General features: G+C 51.1%; 13 non-coding genes across 13 annotated transcripts; all 13 read right to left on the reverse strand.

Moving 5' to 3' along the window:
* Window positions 1-309: 309 nt before the first annotated feature.
* LOC126216346 (U2 spliceosomal RNA) lies at window positions 310-502 on the reverse strand. Its single transcript, XR_007542139.1, has one exon. It is a non-coding gene; the product is annotated as a U2 spliceosomal RNA (small nuclear RNA).
* Window positions 503-1,255: 753 nt separating this feature from the next.
* Window positions 1,256-1,448, reverse strand: LOC126216358 (U2 spliceosomal RNA). Its single transcript, XR_007542150.1, has one exon. It is a non-coding gene; the product is annotated as a U2 spliceosomal RNA (small nuclear RNA).
* Window positions 1,449-2,193: 745 nt separating this feature from the next.
* LOC126216370 (U2 spliceosomal RNA) lies at window positions 2,194-2,386 on the reverse strand. Its single transcript, XR_007542161.1, has one exon. It is a non-coding gene; the product is annotated as a U2 spliceosomal RNA (small nuclear RNA).
* A 746-nt stretch (window positions 2,387-3,132) lies between these two features.
* On the reverse strand, window positions 3,133-3,325 carry LOC126216382 (U2 spliceosomal RNA). Its single transcript, XR_007542172.1, has one exon. It is a non-coding gene; the product is annotated as a U2 spliceosomal RNA (small nuclear RNA).
* A 745-nt stretch (window positions 3,326-4,070) lies between these two features.
* Window positions 4,071-4,263, reverse strand: LOC126216393 (U2 spliceosomal RNA). The gene has a single exon (XR_007542182.1). It is a non-coding gene; the product is annotated as a U2 spliceosomal RNA (small nuclear RNA).
* Window positions 4,264-5,009: 746 nt separating this feature from the next.
* Window positions 5,010-5,202, reverse strand: LOC126216347 (U2 spliceosomal RNA). Its single transcript, XR_007542140.1, has one exon. It is a non-coding gene; the product is annotated as a U2 spliceosomal RNA (small nuclear RNA).
* Window positions 5,203-5,949: 747 nt separating this feature from the next.
* Window positions 5,950-6,142, reverse strand: LOC126216348 (U2 spliceosomal RNA). The gene has a single exon (XR_007542141.1). It is a non-coding gene; the product is annotated as a U2 spliceosomal RNA (small nuclear RNA).
* A 747-nt stretch (window positions 6,143-6,889) lies between these two features.
* Window positions 6,890-7,082, reverse strand: LOC126216349 (U2 spliceosomal RNA). Its single transcript, XR_007542142.1, has one exon. It is a non-coding gene; the product is annotated as a U2 spliceosomal RNA (small nuclear RNA).
* A 746-nt stretch (window positions 7,083-7,828) lies between these two features.
* Window positions 7,829-8,021, reverse strand: LOC126216350 (U2 spliceosomal RNA). Its single transcript, XR_007542143.1, has one exon. It is a non-coding gene; the product is annotated as a U2 spliceosomal RNA (small nuclear RNA).
* Window positions 8,022-8,767: 746 nt separating this feature from the next.
* LOC126216352 (U2 spliceosomal RNA) lies at window positions 8,768-8,960 on the reverse strand. Its single transcript, XR_007542144.1, has one exon. It is a non-coding gene; the product is annotated as a U2 spliceosomal RNA (small nuclear RNA).
* A 746-nt stretch (window positions 8,961-9,706) lies between these two features.
* On the reverse strand, window positions 9,707-9,899 carry LOC126216353 (U2 spliceosomal RNA). Its single transcript, XR_007542145.1, has one exon. It is a non-coding gene; the product is annotated as a U2 spliceosomal RNA (small nuclear RNA).
* A 747-nt stretch (window positions 9,900-10,646) lies between these two features.
* LOC126216354 (U2 spliceosomal RNA) lies at window positions 10,647-10,839 on the reverse strand. The gene has a single exon (XR_007542146.1). It is a non-coding gene; the product is annotated as a U2 spliceosomal RNA (small nuclear RNA).
* Window positions 10,840-11,586: 747 nt separating this feature from the next.
* LOC126216355 (U2 spliceosomal RNA) lies at window positions 11,587-11,779 on the reverse strand. Its single transcript, XR_007542147.1, has one exon. It is a non-coding gene; the product is annotated as a U2 spliceosomal RNA (small nuclear RNA).
* Window positions 11,780-12,419: the final 640 nt, after the last annotated feature.

Consider the following 12,419-nt stretch of genomic DNA (forward strand, 5'->3'; position numbering starts at 1 on the left):
AACTCCAAAAAAATTATTTAAAATTATTTGTGGCCGGACCATAAGAGACGCCATCGAGGCATCCGAAGGCACTGTCCTGTGCCCCCATAAATTACCAGCCTAGTGTAATGCGGCTGCAAGAGCGGTCAAGCACACAGCAAAAAAAAAAGAAAAAAAAAGTACTTAAGATAATCTAAATTAATTAAAACAATACGTGGTGTGTAAGCAGCTAACTACTGGGGACATCGACATCTACGACAAGTTTTGTCACCAGCTGAATATCTGATCACTGCAGAATATTAACCCATTTCAGGCTATGTTTTAATTAATTTTAGGTGGGCCGATCCCGGCGGTACTGCAATGCCGGGCCAACCCGCGACAGAGGTGGAGCAAGCCCCTAGCACTCCGTCATGAGCCAAAAATGAGTTTAATATTCTGGTCCTGCGATGCAGGACGTATCAGATACTAAGCTGATAAGAACAGATACTACACTTTGATCTTAGCCAAAAGGCCGAGAAGCGATAAGGAAAATCCGCAGTGGAAGGGCCTAAATGCTTGCAGCGTGTGCGCTCCACATGTGGGAGTGACACACGGTGGTACGGGCCGATATGGCAACAGGCGACCGTCGAAAACATCGCAAAAGCGAGTGCCGGAAGGAACGACATTTCACGAGAGCACTCATCAACAGCCCAGTACTAGCCTCCATGTCGAAGAGTAAACTGCGACTCCCATTTGAACGCCGCTAGCTGCCAGGGCAGCGGAGAAGCCGTGACGCCGCCCCACAGCAGCGCCAGGACGGCGCGAGCTAGACCGTCGCGAGGCCGGCGCAAGCTACACCTAGCCGAGTGCTTACATCGTCCACCGCCAACTGCATATGTGTGTGTGTGTGTGTACACACGTATTCTGCGTGCGTGCGGCGGCGGCGGCGGCGGCGGCGGCGACGACGTTCGCGAGGAGCTAAGGTCATAACTCCAAAAAAATTATTTAAAATTATTTGTGGCCGGACCATAAGAGACGCCATCGAGGCATCCGAAGGCACTGTCCTGTGCCCCCATAAATTACCAGCCTAGTGTAATGCGGCTGCAAGAGCGGTCAAGCACACAGCAAAAAAAAAAGAAAAAAAAAGTACTTAAGATAATCTAAATTAATTAAAACAATACGTGGTGTGTAAGCAGCTAACTACTGGGGACATCGACATCTACGACAAGTTTTGTCACCAGCTGAATATCTGATCACTGCAGAATATTAACCCATTTCAGGCTATGTTTTAATTAATTTTAGGTGGGCCGATCCCGGCGGTACTGCAATGCCGGGCCAACCCGCGACAGAGGTGGAGCAAGCCCCTAGCACTCCGTCATGAGCCAAAAATGAGTTTAATATTCTGGTCCTGCGATGCAGGACGTATCAGATACTAAGCTGATAAGAACAGATACTACACTTTGATCTTAGCCAAAAGGCCGAGAAGCGATAAGGAAAATCCGCAGTGGAAGGGCCTAAATGCTTGCAGCGTGTGCGCTCCACATGTGGGAGTGACACACGGTGGTACGGGCCGATATGGCAACAGGCGACCGTCGAAAACATCGCAAAAGCGAGTGCCGGAAGGAACGACATTTCACGAGAGCACTCATCAACAGCCCAGTACTAGCCTCCATGTCGAAGAGTAAACTGCGACTCCCATTTGAACGCCGCTAGCTGCCAGGGCAGCGGAGAAGCCGTGACGCCGCCCCACAGCAGCGCCAGGACGGCGCGAGCTAGACCGTCGCGAGGCCGGCGCAAGCTACACCTAGCCGAGTGCTTACATCGTCCACCGCCAACTGCATATGTGTGTGTGTGTGTGTACACACGTATTCTGCGTGCGTGCGGCGGCGGCGACGACGACGACGTTCGCGAGGAGCTAAGGTCATAACTCCAAAAAATTTATTTAAAATTATCTGTGGCCGGACCATAAGAGACGCCATCGAGGCATCCGAAGGCACTGTCCTGTGCCCCCATAAATTACCAGCCTAGTGTAATGCGGCTGCAAGAGCGGTCAAGCACACAGCAAAAAAAAAAAGAAAAAAAAAGTACTTAAGATAATCTAAATTAATTAAAACAATACGTGGTGTGTAAGCAGCTAACTACTGGGGACATCGACATCTACGACAAGTTTTGTCACCAGCTGAATATCTGATCACTGCAGAATATTAACCCATTTCAGGCTATGTTTTAATTAATTTTAGGTGGGCCGATCCCGGCGGTACTGCAATGCCGGGCCAACCCGCGACAGAGGTGGAGCAAGCCCCTAGCACTCCGTCATGAGCCAAAAATGAGTTTAATATTCTGGTCCTGCGATGCAGGACGTATCAGATACTAAGCTGATAAGAACAGATACTACACTTTGATCTTAGCCAAAAGGCCGAGAAGCGATAAGGAAAATCCGCAGTGGAAGGGCCTAAATGCTTGCAGCGTGTGCGCTCCACATGTGGGAGTGACACACGGTGGTACGGGCCGATATGGCAACAGGCGACCGTCGAAAACATCGCAAAAGCGAGTGCCGGAAGGAACGACATTTCACGAGAGCACTCATCAACAGCCCAGTACTAGCCTCCATGTCGAAGAGTAAACTGCGACTCCCATTTGAACGCCGCTAGCTGCCAGGGCAGCGGAGAAGCCGTGACGCCGCCCCACAGCAGCGCCAGGCCGGCGCGAGCTAGACCGTCGCGAGGCCGGCGCGAGCTACACCTAGCCGAGTGCTTACATCGTCCACCGCCAACTGCATATGTGTGTGTGTGTGTGTACACACGTATTCTGCGTGCGTGCGGCGGCGGCGACGACGACGACGTTCGCGAGGAGCTAAGGTCATAACTCCAAAAAATTTATTTAAAATTATCTGTGGCCGGACCATAAGAGACGCCAACGAGGCATCCGAAGGCACTGTCCTGTGCCCCCATAAATTACCAGCCTAGTGTAATGCGGCTGCAAGAGCGGTCAAGCACACAGCAAAAAAAAAAAAGAAAAAAAAAGTACTTAAGATAATCTAAATTAATTAAAACAATACGTGGTGTGTAAGCAGCTAACTACTGGGGACATCGACATCTACGACAAGTTTTGTCACCAGCTGAATATCTGATCACTGCAGAATATTAACCCATTTCAGGCTATGTTTTAATTAATTTTAGGTGGGCCGATCCCGGCGGTACTGCAATGCCGGGCCAACCCGCGACAGAGGTGGAGCAAGCCCCTAGCACTCCGTCATGAGCCAAAAATGAGTTTAATATTCTGGTCCTGCGATGCAGGACGTATCAGATACTAAGCTGATAAGAACAGATACTACACTTTGATCTTAGCCAAAAGGCCGAGAAGCGATAAGGAAAATCCGCAGTGGAAGGGCCTAAATGCTTGCAGCGTGTGCGCTCCACATGTGGGAGTGACACACGGTGGTACGGGCCGATATGGCAACAGGCGACCGTCGAAAACATCGCAAAAGCGAGTGCCGGAAGGAACGACATTTCACGAGAGCACTCATCAACAGCCCAGTACTAGCCTCCATGTCGAAGAGTAAACTGCGACTCCCATTTGAACGCCGCTAGCTGCCAGGGCAGCGGAGAAGCCGTGACGCCGCCCCACAGCAGCGCCAGGACGGCGCGAGCTAGACCGTCGCGAGGCCGGCGCAAGCTACACCTAGCCGAGTGCTTACATCGTCCACCGCCAACTGCATATGTGTGTGTGTGTGTGTACACACGTATTCTGCGTGCGTGCGGCGGCGGCGACGACGACGACGTTCGCGAGGAGCTAAGGTCATAACTCCAAAAAATTTATTTAAAATTATCTGTGGCCGGACCATAAGAGACGCCATCGAGGCATCCGAAGGCACTGTCCTGTGCCCCCATAAATTACCAGCCTAGTGTAATGCGGCTGCAAGAGCGGTCAAGCACACAGCAAAAAAAAAAAGAAAAAAAAAGTACTTAAGATAATCTAAATTAATTAAAACAATACGTGGTGTGTAAGCAGCTAACTACTGGGGACATCGACATCTACGACAAGTTTTGTCACCAGCTGAATATCTGATCACTGCAGAATATTAACCCATTTCAGGCTATGTTTTAATTAATTTTAGGTGGGCCGATCCCGGCGGTACTGCAATGCCGGGCCAACCCGCGACAGAGGTGGAGCAAGCCCCTAGCACTCCGTCATGAGCCAAAAATGAGTTTAATATTCTGGTCCTGCGATGCAGGACGTATCAGATACTAAGCTGATAAGAACAGATACTACACTTTGATCTTAGCCAAAAGGCCGAGAAGCGATAAGGAAAATCCGCAGTGGAAGGGCCTAAATGCTTGCAGCGTGTGCGCTCCACATGTGGGAGTGACACACGGTGGTACGGGCCGATATGGCAACAGGCGACCGTCGAAAACATCGCAAAAGCGAGTGCCGGAAGGAACGACATTTCACGAGAGCACTCATCAACAGCCCAGTACTAGCCTCCATGTCGAAGAGTAAACTGCGACTCCCATTTGAACGCCGCTAGCTGCCAGGGCAGCGGAGAAGCCGTGACGCCGCCCCACAGCAGCGCCAGGCCGGCGCGAGCTAGACCGTCGCGAGGCCGGCGCGAGCTACACCTAGCCGAGTGCTTACATCGTCCACCGCCAACTGCATATGTGTGTGTGTGTGTGTACACACGTATTCTGCGTGCGTGCGGCGGCGGCGACGACGACGACGTTCGCGAGGAGCTAAGGTCATAACTCCAAAAAATTTATTTAAAATTATCTGTGGCCGGACCATAAGAGACGCCAACGAGGCATCCGAAGGCACTGTCCTGTGCCCCCATAAATTACCAGCCTAGTGTAATGCGGCTGCAAGAGCGGTCAAGCACACAGCAAAAAAAAAAAAGAAAAAAAAAGTACTTAAGATAATCTAAATTAATTAAAACAATACGTGGTGTGTAAGCAGCTAACTACTGGGGACATCGACATCTACGACAAGTTTTGTCACCAGCTGAATATCTGATCACTGCAGAATATTAACCCATTTCAGGCTATGTTTTAATTAATTTTAGGTGGGCCGATCCCGGCGGTACTGCAATGCCGGGCCAACCCGCGACAGAGGTGGAGCAAGCCCCTAGCACTCCGTCATGAGCCAAAAATGAGTTTAATATTCTGGTCCTGCGATGCAGGACGTATCAGATACTAAGCTGATAAGAACAGATACTACACTTTGATCTTAGCCAAAAGGCCGAGAAGCGATAAGGAAAATCCGCAGTGGAAGGGCCTAAATGCTTGCAGCGTGTGCGCTCCACATGTGGGAGTGACACACGGTGGTACGGGCCGATATGGCAACAGGCGACCGTCGAAAACATCGCAAAAGCGAGTGCCGGAAGGAACGACATTTCACGAGAGCACTCATCAACAGCCCAGTACTAGCCTCCATGTCGAAGAGTAAACTGCGACTCCCATTTGAACGCCGCTAGCTGCCAGGGCAGCGGAGAAGCCGTGACGCCGCCCCACAGCAGCGCCAGGCCGGCGCGAGCTAGACCGTCGCGAGGCCGGCGCGAGCTACACCTAGCCGAGTGCTTACATCGTCCACCGCCAACTGCATATGTGTGTGTGTGTGTGTACACACGTATTCTGCGTGCGTGCGGCGGCGGCGACGACGACGACGACGTTCGCGAGGAGCTAAGGTCATAACTCCAAAAAATTTATTTAAAATTATCTGTGGCCGGACCATAAGAGACGCCATCGAGGCATCCGAAGGCACTGTCCTGTGCCCCCATAAATTACCAGCCTAGTGTAATGCGGCTGCAAGAGCGGTCAAGCACACAGCAAAAAAAAAAGAAAAAAAAAGTACTTAAGATAATCTAAATTAATTAAAACAATACGTGGTGTGTAAGCAGCTAACTACTGGGGACATCGACATCTACGACAAGTTTTGTCACCAGCTGAATATCTGATCACTGCAGAATATTAACCCATTTCAGGCTATGTTTTAATTAATTTTAGGTGGGCCGATCCCGGCGGTACTGCAATGCCGGGCCAACCCGCGACAGAGGTGGAGCAAGCCCCTAGCACTCCGTCATGAGCCAAAAATGAGTTTAATATTCTGGTCCTGCGATGCAGGACGTATCAGATACTAAGCTGATAAGAACAGATACTACACTTTGATCTTAGCCAAAAGGCCGAGAAGCGATAAGGAAAATCCGCAGTGGAAGGGCCTAAATGCTTGCAGCGTGTGCGCTCCACATGTGGGAGTGACACACGGTGGTACGGGCCGATATGGCAACAGGCGACCGTCGAAAACATCGCAAAAGCGAGTGCCGGAAGGAACGACATTTCACGAGAGCACTCATCAACAGCCCAGTACTAGCCTCCATGTCGAAGAGTAAACTGCGACTCCCATTTGAACGCCGCTAGCTGCCAGGGCAGCGGAGAAGCCGTGACGCCGCCCCACAGCAGCGCCAGGCCGGCGCGAGCTAGACCGTCGCGAGGCCGGCGCGAGCTACACCTAGCCGAGTGCTTACATCGTCCACCGCCAACTGCATATGTGTGTGTGTGTGTGTACACACGTATTCTGCGTGCGTGCGGCGGCGGCGACGACGACGACGACGTTCGCGAGGAGCTAAGGTCATAACTCCAAAAAATTTATTTAAAATTATCTGTGGCCGGACCATAAGAGACGCCAACGAGGCATCCGAAGGCACTGTCCTGTGCCCCCATAAATTACCAGCCTAGTGTAATGCGGCTGCAAGAGCGGTCAAGCACACAGCAAAAAAAAAAGAAAAAAAAAGTACTTAAGATAATCTAAATTAATTAAAACAATACGTGGTGTGTAAGCAGCTAACTACTGGGGACATCGACATCTACGACAAGTTTTGTCACCAGCTGAATATCTGATCACTGCAGAATATTAACCCATTTCAGGCTATGTTTTAATTAATTTTAGGTGGGCCGATCCCGGCGGTACTGCAATGCCGGGCCAACCCGCGACAGAGGTGGAGCAAGCCCCTAGCACTCCGTCATGAGCCAAAAATGAGTTTAATATTCTGGTCCTGCGATGCAGGACGTATCAGATACTAAGCTGATAAGAACAGATACTACACTTTGATCTTAGCCAAAAGGCCGAGAAGCGATAAGGAAAATCCGCAGTGGAAGGGCCTAAATGCTTGCAGCGTGTGCGCTCCACATGTGGGAGTGACACACGGTGGTACGGGCCGATATGGCAACAGGCGACCGTCGAAAACATCGCAAAAGCGAGTGCCGGAAGGAACGACATTTCACGAGAGCACTCATCAACAGCCCAGTACTAGCCTCCATGTCGAAGAGTAAACTGCGACTCCCATTTGAACGCCGCTAGCTGCCAGGGCAGCGGAGAAGCCGTGACGCCGCCCCACAGCAGCGCCAGGCCGGCGCGAGCTAGACCGTCGCGAGGCCGGCGCGAGCTACACCTAGCCGAGTGCTTACATCGTCCACCGCCAACTGCATATGTGTGTGTGTGTGTGTACACACGTATTCTGCGTGCGTGCGGCGGCGGCGACGACGACGACGTTCGCGAGGAGCTAAGGTCATAACTCCAAAAAATTTATTTAAAATTATCTGTGGCCGGACCATAAGAGACGCCAACGAGGCATCCGAAGGCACTGTCCTGTGCCCCCATAAATTACCAGCCTAGTGTAATGCGGCTGCAAGAGCGGTCAAGCACACAGCAAAAAAAAAAAAGAAAAAAAAAGTACTTAAGATAATCTAAATTAATTAAAACAATACGTGGTGTGTAAGCAGCTAACTACTGGGGACATCGACATCTACGACAAGTTTTGTCACCAGCTGAATATCTGATCACTGCAGAATATTAACCCATTTCAGGCTATGTTTTAATTAATTTTAGGTGGGCCGATCCCGGCGGTACTGCAATGCCGGGCCAACCCGCGACAGAGGTGGAGCAAGCCCCTAGCACTCCGTCATGAGCCAAAAATGAGTTTAATATTCTGGTCCTGCGATGCAGGACGTATCAGATACTAAGCTGATAAGAACAGATACTACACTTTGATCTTAGCCAAAAGGCCGAGAAGCGATAAGGAAAATCCGCAGTGGAAGGGCCTAAATGCTTGCAGCGTGTGCGCTCCACATGTGGGAGTGACACACGGTGGTACGGGCCGATATGGCAACAGGCGACCGTCGAAAACATCGCAAAAGCGAGTGCCGGAAGGAACGACATTTCACGAGAGCACTCATCAACAGCCCAGTACTAGCCTCCATGTCGAAGAGTAAACTGCGACTCCCATTTGAACGCCGCTAGCTGCCAGGGCAGCGGAGAAGCCGTGACGCCGCCCCACAGCAGCGCCAGGCCGGCGCGAGCTAGACCGTCGCGAGGCCGGCGCGAGCTACACCTAGCCGAGTGCTTACATCGTCCACCGCCAACTGCATATGTGTGTGTGTGTGTGTACACACGTATTCTGCGTGCGTGCGGCGGCGGCGACGACGACGACGTTCGCGAGGAGCTAAGGTCATAACTCCAAAAAATTTATTTAAAATTATCTGTGGCCGGACCATAAGAGACGCCAACGAGGCATCCGAAGGCACTGTCCTGTGCCCCCATAAATTACCAGCCTAGTGTAATGCGGCTGCAAGAGCGGTCAAGCACACAGCAAAAAAAAAAAAGAAAAAAAAAGTACTTAAGATAATCTAAATTAATTAAAACAATACGTGGTGTGTAAGCAGCTAACTACTGGGGACATCGACATCTACGACAAGTTTTGTCACCAGCTGAATATCTGATCACTGCAGAATATTAACCCATTTCAGGCTATGTTTTAATTAATTTTAGGTGGGCCGATCCCGGCGGTACTGCAATGCCGGGCCAACCCGCGACAGAGGTGGAGCAAGCCCCTAGCACTCCGTCATGAGCCAAAAATGAGTTTAATATTCTGGTCCTGCGATGCAGGACGTATCAGATACTAAGCTGATAAGAACAGATACTACACTTTGATCTTAGCCAAAAGGCCGAGAAGCGATAAGGAAAATCCGCAGTGGAAGGGCCTAAATGCTTGCAGCGTGTGCGCTCCACATGTGGGAGTGACACACGGTGGTACGGGCCGATATGGCAACAGGCGACCGTCGAAAACATCGCAAAAGCGAGTGCCGGAAGGAACGACATTTCACGAGAGCACTCATCAACAGCCCAGTACTAGCCTCCATGTCGAAGAGTAAACTGCGACTCCCATTTGAACGCCGCTAGCTGCCAGGGCAGCGGAGAAGCCGTGACGCCGCCCCACAGCAGCGCCAGGCCGGCGCGAGCTAGACCGTCGCGAGGCCGGCGCGAGCTACACCTAGCCGAGTGCTTACATCGTCCACCGCCAACTGCATATGTGTGTGTGTGTGTGTACACACGTATTCTGCGTGCGTGCGGCGGCGGCGACGACGACGACGTTCGCGAGGAGCTAAGGTCATAACTCCAAAAAATTTATTTAAAATTATCTGTGGCCGGACCATAAGAGACGCCAACGAGGCATCCGAAGGCACTGTCCTGTGCCCCCATAAATTACCAGCCTAGTGTAATGCGGCTGCAAGAGCGGTCAAGCACACAGCAAAAAAAAAAAAGAAAAAAAAAGTACTTAAGATAATCTAAATTAATTAAAACAATACGTGGTGTGTAAGCAGCTAACTACTGGGGACATCGACATCTACGACAAGTTTTGTCACCAGCTGAATATCTGATCACTGCAGAATATTAACCCATTTCAGGCTATGTTTTAATTAATTTTAGGTGGGCCGATCCCGGCGGTACTGCAATGCCGGGCCAACCCGCGACAGAGGTGGAGCAAGCCCCTAGCACTCCGTCATGAGCCAAAAATGAGTTTAATATTCTGGTCCTGCGATGCAGGACGTATCAGATACTAAGCTGATAAGAACAGATACTACACTTTGATCTTAGCCAAAAGGCCGAGAAGCGATAAGGAAAATCCGCAGTGGAAGGGCCTAAATGCTTGCAGCGTGTGCGCTCCACATGTGGGAGTGACACACGGTGGTACGGGCCGATATGGCAACAGGCGACCGTCGAAAACATCGCAAAAGCGAGTGCCGGAAGGAACGACATTTCACGAGAGCACTCATCAACAGCCCAGTACTAGCCTCCATGTCGAAGAGTAAACTGCGACTCCCATTTGAACGCCGCTAGCTGCCAGGGCAGCGGAGAAGCCGTGACGCCGCCCCACAGCAGCGCCAGGCCGGCGCGAGCTAGACCGTCGCGAGGCCGGCGCGAGCTACACCTAGCCGAGTGCTTACATCGTCCACCGCCAACTGCATATGTGTGTGTGTGTGTGTACACACGTATTCTGCGTGCGTGCGGCGGCGGCGACGACGACGACGACGTTCGCGAGGAGCTAAGGTCATAACTCCAAAAAATTTATTTAAAATTATCTGTGGCCGGACCATAAGAGACGCCATCGAGGCATCCGAAGGCACTGTCCTGTGCCCCCATAAATTACCAGCCTAGTGTAATGCGGCTGCAAGAGCGGTCAAGCACACAGCAAAAAAAAAAGAAAAAAAAAGTACTTAAGATAATCTAAATTAATTAAAACAATACGTGGTGTGTAAGCAGCTAACTACTGGGGACATCGACATCTACGACAAGTTTTGTCACCAGCTGAATATCTGATCACTGCAGAATATTAACCCATTTCAGGCTATGTTTTAATTAATTTTAGGTGGGCCGATCCCGGCGGTACTGCAATGCCGGGCCAACCCGCGACAGAGGTGGAGCAAGCCCCTAGCACTCCGTCATGAGCCAAAAATGAGTTTAATATTCTGGTCCTGCGATGCAGGACGTATCAGATACTAAGCTGATAAGAACAGATACTACACTTTGATCTTAGCCAAAAGGCCGAGAAGCGATAAGGAAAATCCGCAGTGGAAGGGCCTAAATGCTTGCAGCGTGTGCGCTCCACATGTGGGAGTGACACACGGTGGTACGGGCCGATATGGCAACAGGCGACCGTCGAAAACATCGCAAAAGCGAGTGCCGGAAGGAACGACATTTCACGAGAGCACTCATCAACAGCCCAGTACTAGCCTCCATGTCGAAGAGTAAACTGCGACTCCCATTTGAACGCCGCTAGCTGCCAGGGCAGCGGAGAAGCCGTGACGCCGCCCCACAGCAGCGCCAGGCCGGCGCGAGCTAGACCGTCGCGAGGCCGGCGCGAGCTACACCTAGCCGAGTGCTTACATCGTCCACCGCCAACTGCATATGTGTGTGTGTGTGTGTACACACGTATTCTGCGTGCGTGCGGCGGCGGCGACGACGACGACGACGTTCGCGAGGAGCTAAGGTCATAACTCCAAAAAATTTATTTAAAATTATCTGTGGCCGGACCATAAGAGACGCCAACGAGGCATCCGAAGGCACTGTCCTGTGCCCCCATAAATTACCAGCCTAGTGTAATGCGGCTGCAAGAGCGGTCAAGCACACAGCAAAAAAAAAAGAAAAAAAAAGTACTTAAGATAATCTAAATTAATTAAAACAATACGTGGTGTGTAAGCAGCTAACTACTGGGGACATCGACATCTACGACAAGTTTTGTCACCAGCTGAATATCTGATCACTGCAGAATATTAACCCATTTCAGGCTATGTTTTAATTAATTTTAGGTGGGCCGATCCCGGCGGTACTGCAATGCCGGGCCAACCCGCGACAGAGGTGGAGCAAGCCCCTAGCACTCCGTCATGAGCCAAAAATGAGTTTAATATTCTGGTCCTGCGATGCAGGACGTATCAGATACTAAGCTGATAAGAACAGATACTACACTTTGATCTTAGCCAAAAGGCCGAGAAGCGATAAGGAAAATCCGCAGTGGAAGGGCCTAAATGCTTGCAGCGTGTGCGCTCCACATGTGGGAGTGACACACGGTGGTACGGGCCGATATGGCAACAGGCGACCGTCGAAAACATCGCAAAAGCGAGTGCCGGAAGGAACGACATTTCACGAGAGCACTCATCAACAGCCCAGTACTAGCCTCCATGTCGAAGAGTAAACTGCGACTCCCATTTGAACGCCGCTAGCTGCCAGGGCAGCGGAGAAGCCGTGACGCCGCCCCACAGCAGCGCCAGGCCGGCGCGAGCTAGACCGTCGCGAGGCCGGCGCGAGCTACACCTAGCCGAGTGCTTACATCGTCCACCGCCAACTGCATATGTGTGTGTGTGTGTGTACACACGTATTCTGCGTGCGTGCGGCGGCGGCGACGACGACGACGTTCGCGAGGAGCTAAGGTCATAACTCCAAAAAATTTATTTAAAATTATCTGTGGCCGGACCATAAGAGACGCCAACGAGGCATCCGAAGGCACTGTCCTGTGCCCCCATAAATTACCAGCCTAGTGTAATGCGGCTGCAAGAGCGGTCAAGCACACAGCAAAAAAAAAAAAGAAAAAAAAAGTACTTAAGATAATCTAAATTAATTAAAACAATACGTGGTGTGTA

The sequence above is a fragment of the Schistocerca nitens genome, unplaced genomic scaffold (genome assembly GCF_023898315.1).
Source record: "Schistocerca nitens isolate TAMUIC-IGC-003100 unplaced genomic scaffold, iqSchNite1.1 HiC_scaffold_19, whole genome shotgun sequence".
Classification (NCBI taxonomy): Eukaryota; Metazoa; Arthropoda; class Insecta; order Orthoptera; family Acrididae; genus Schistocerca; species Schistocerca nitens.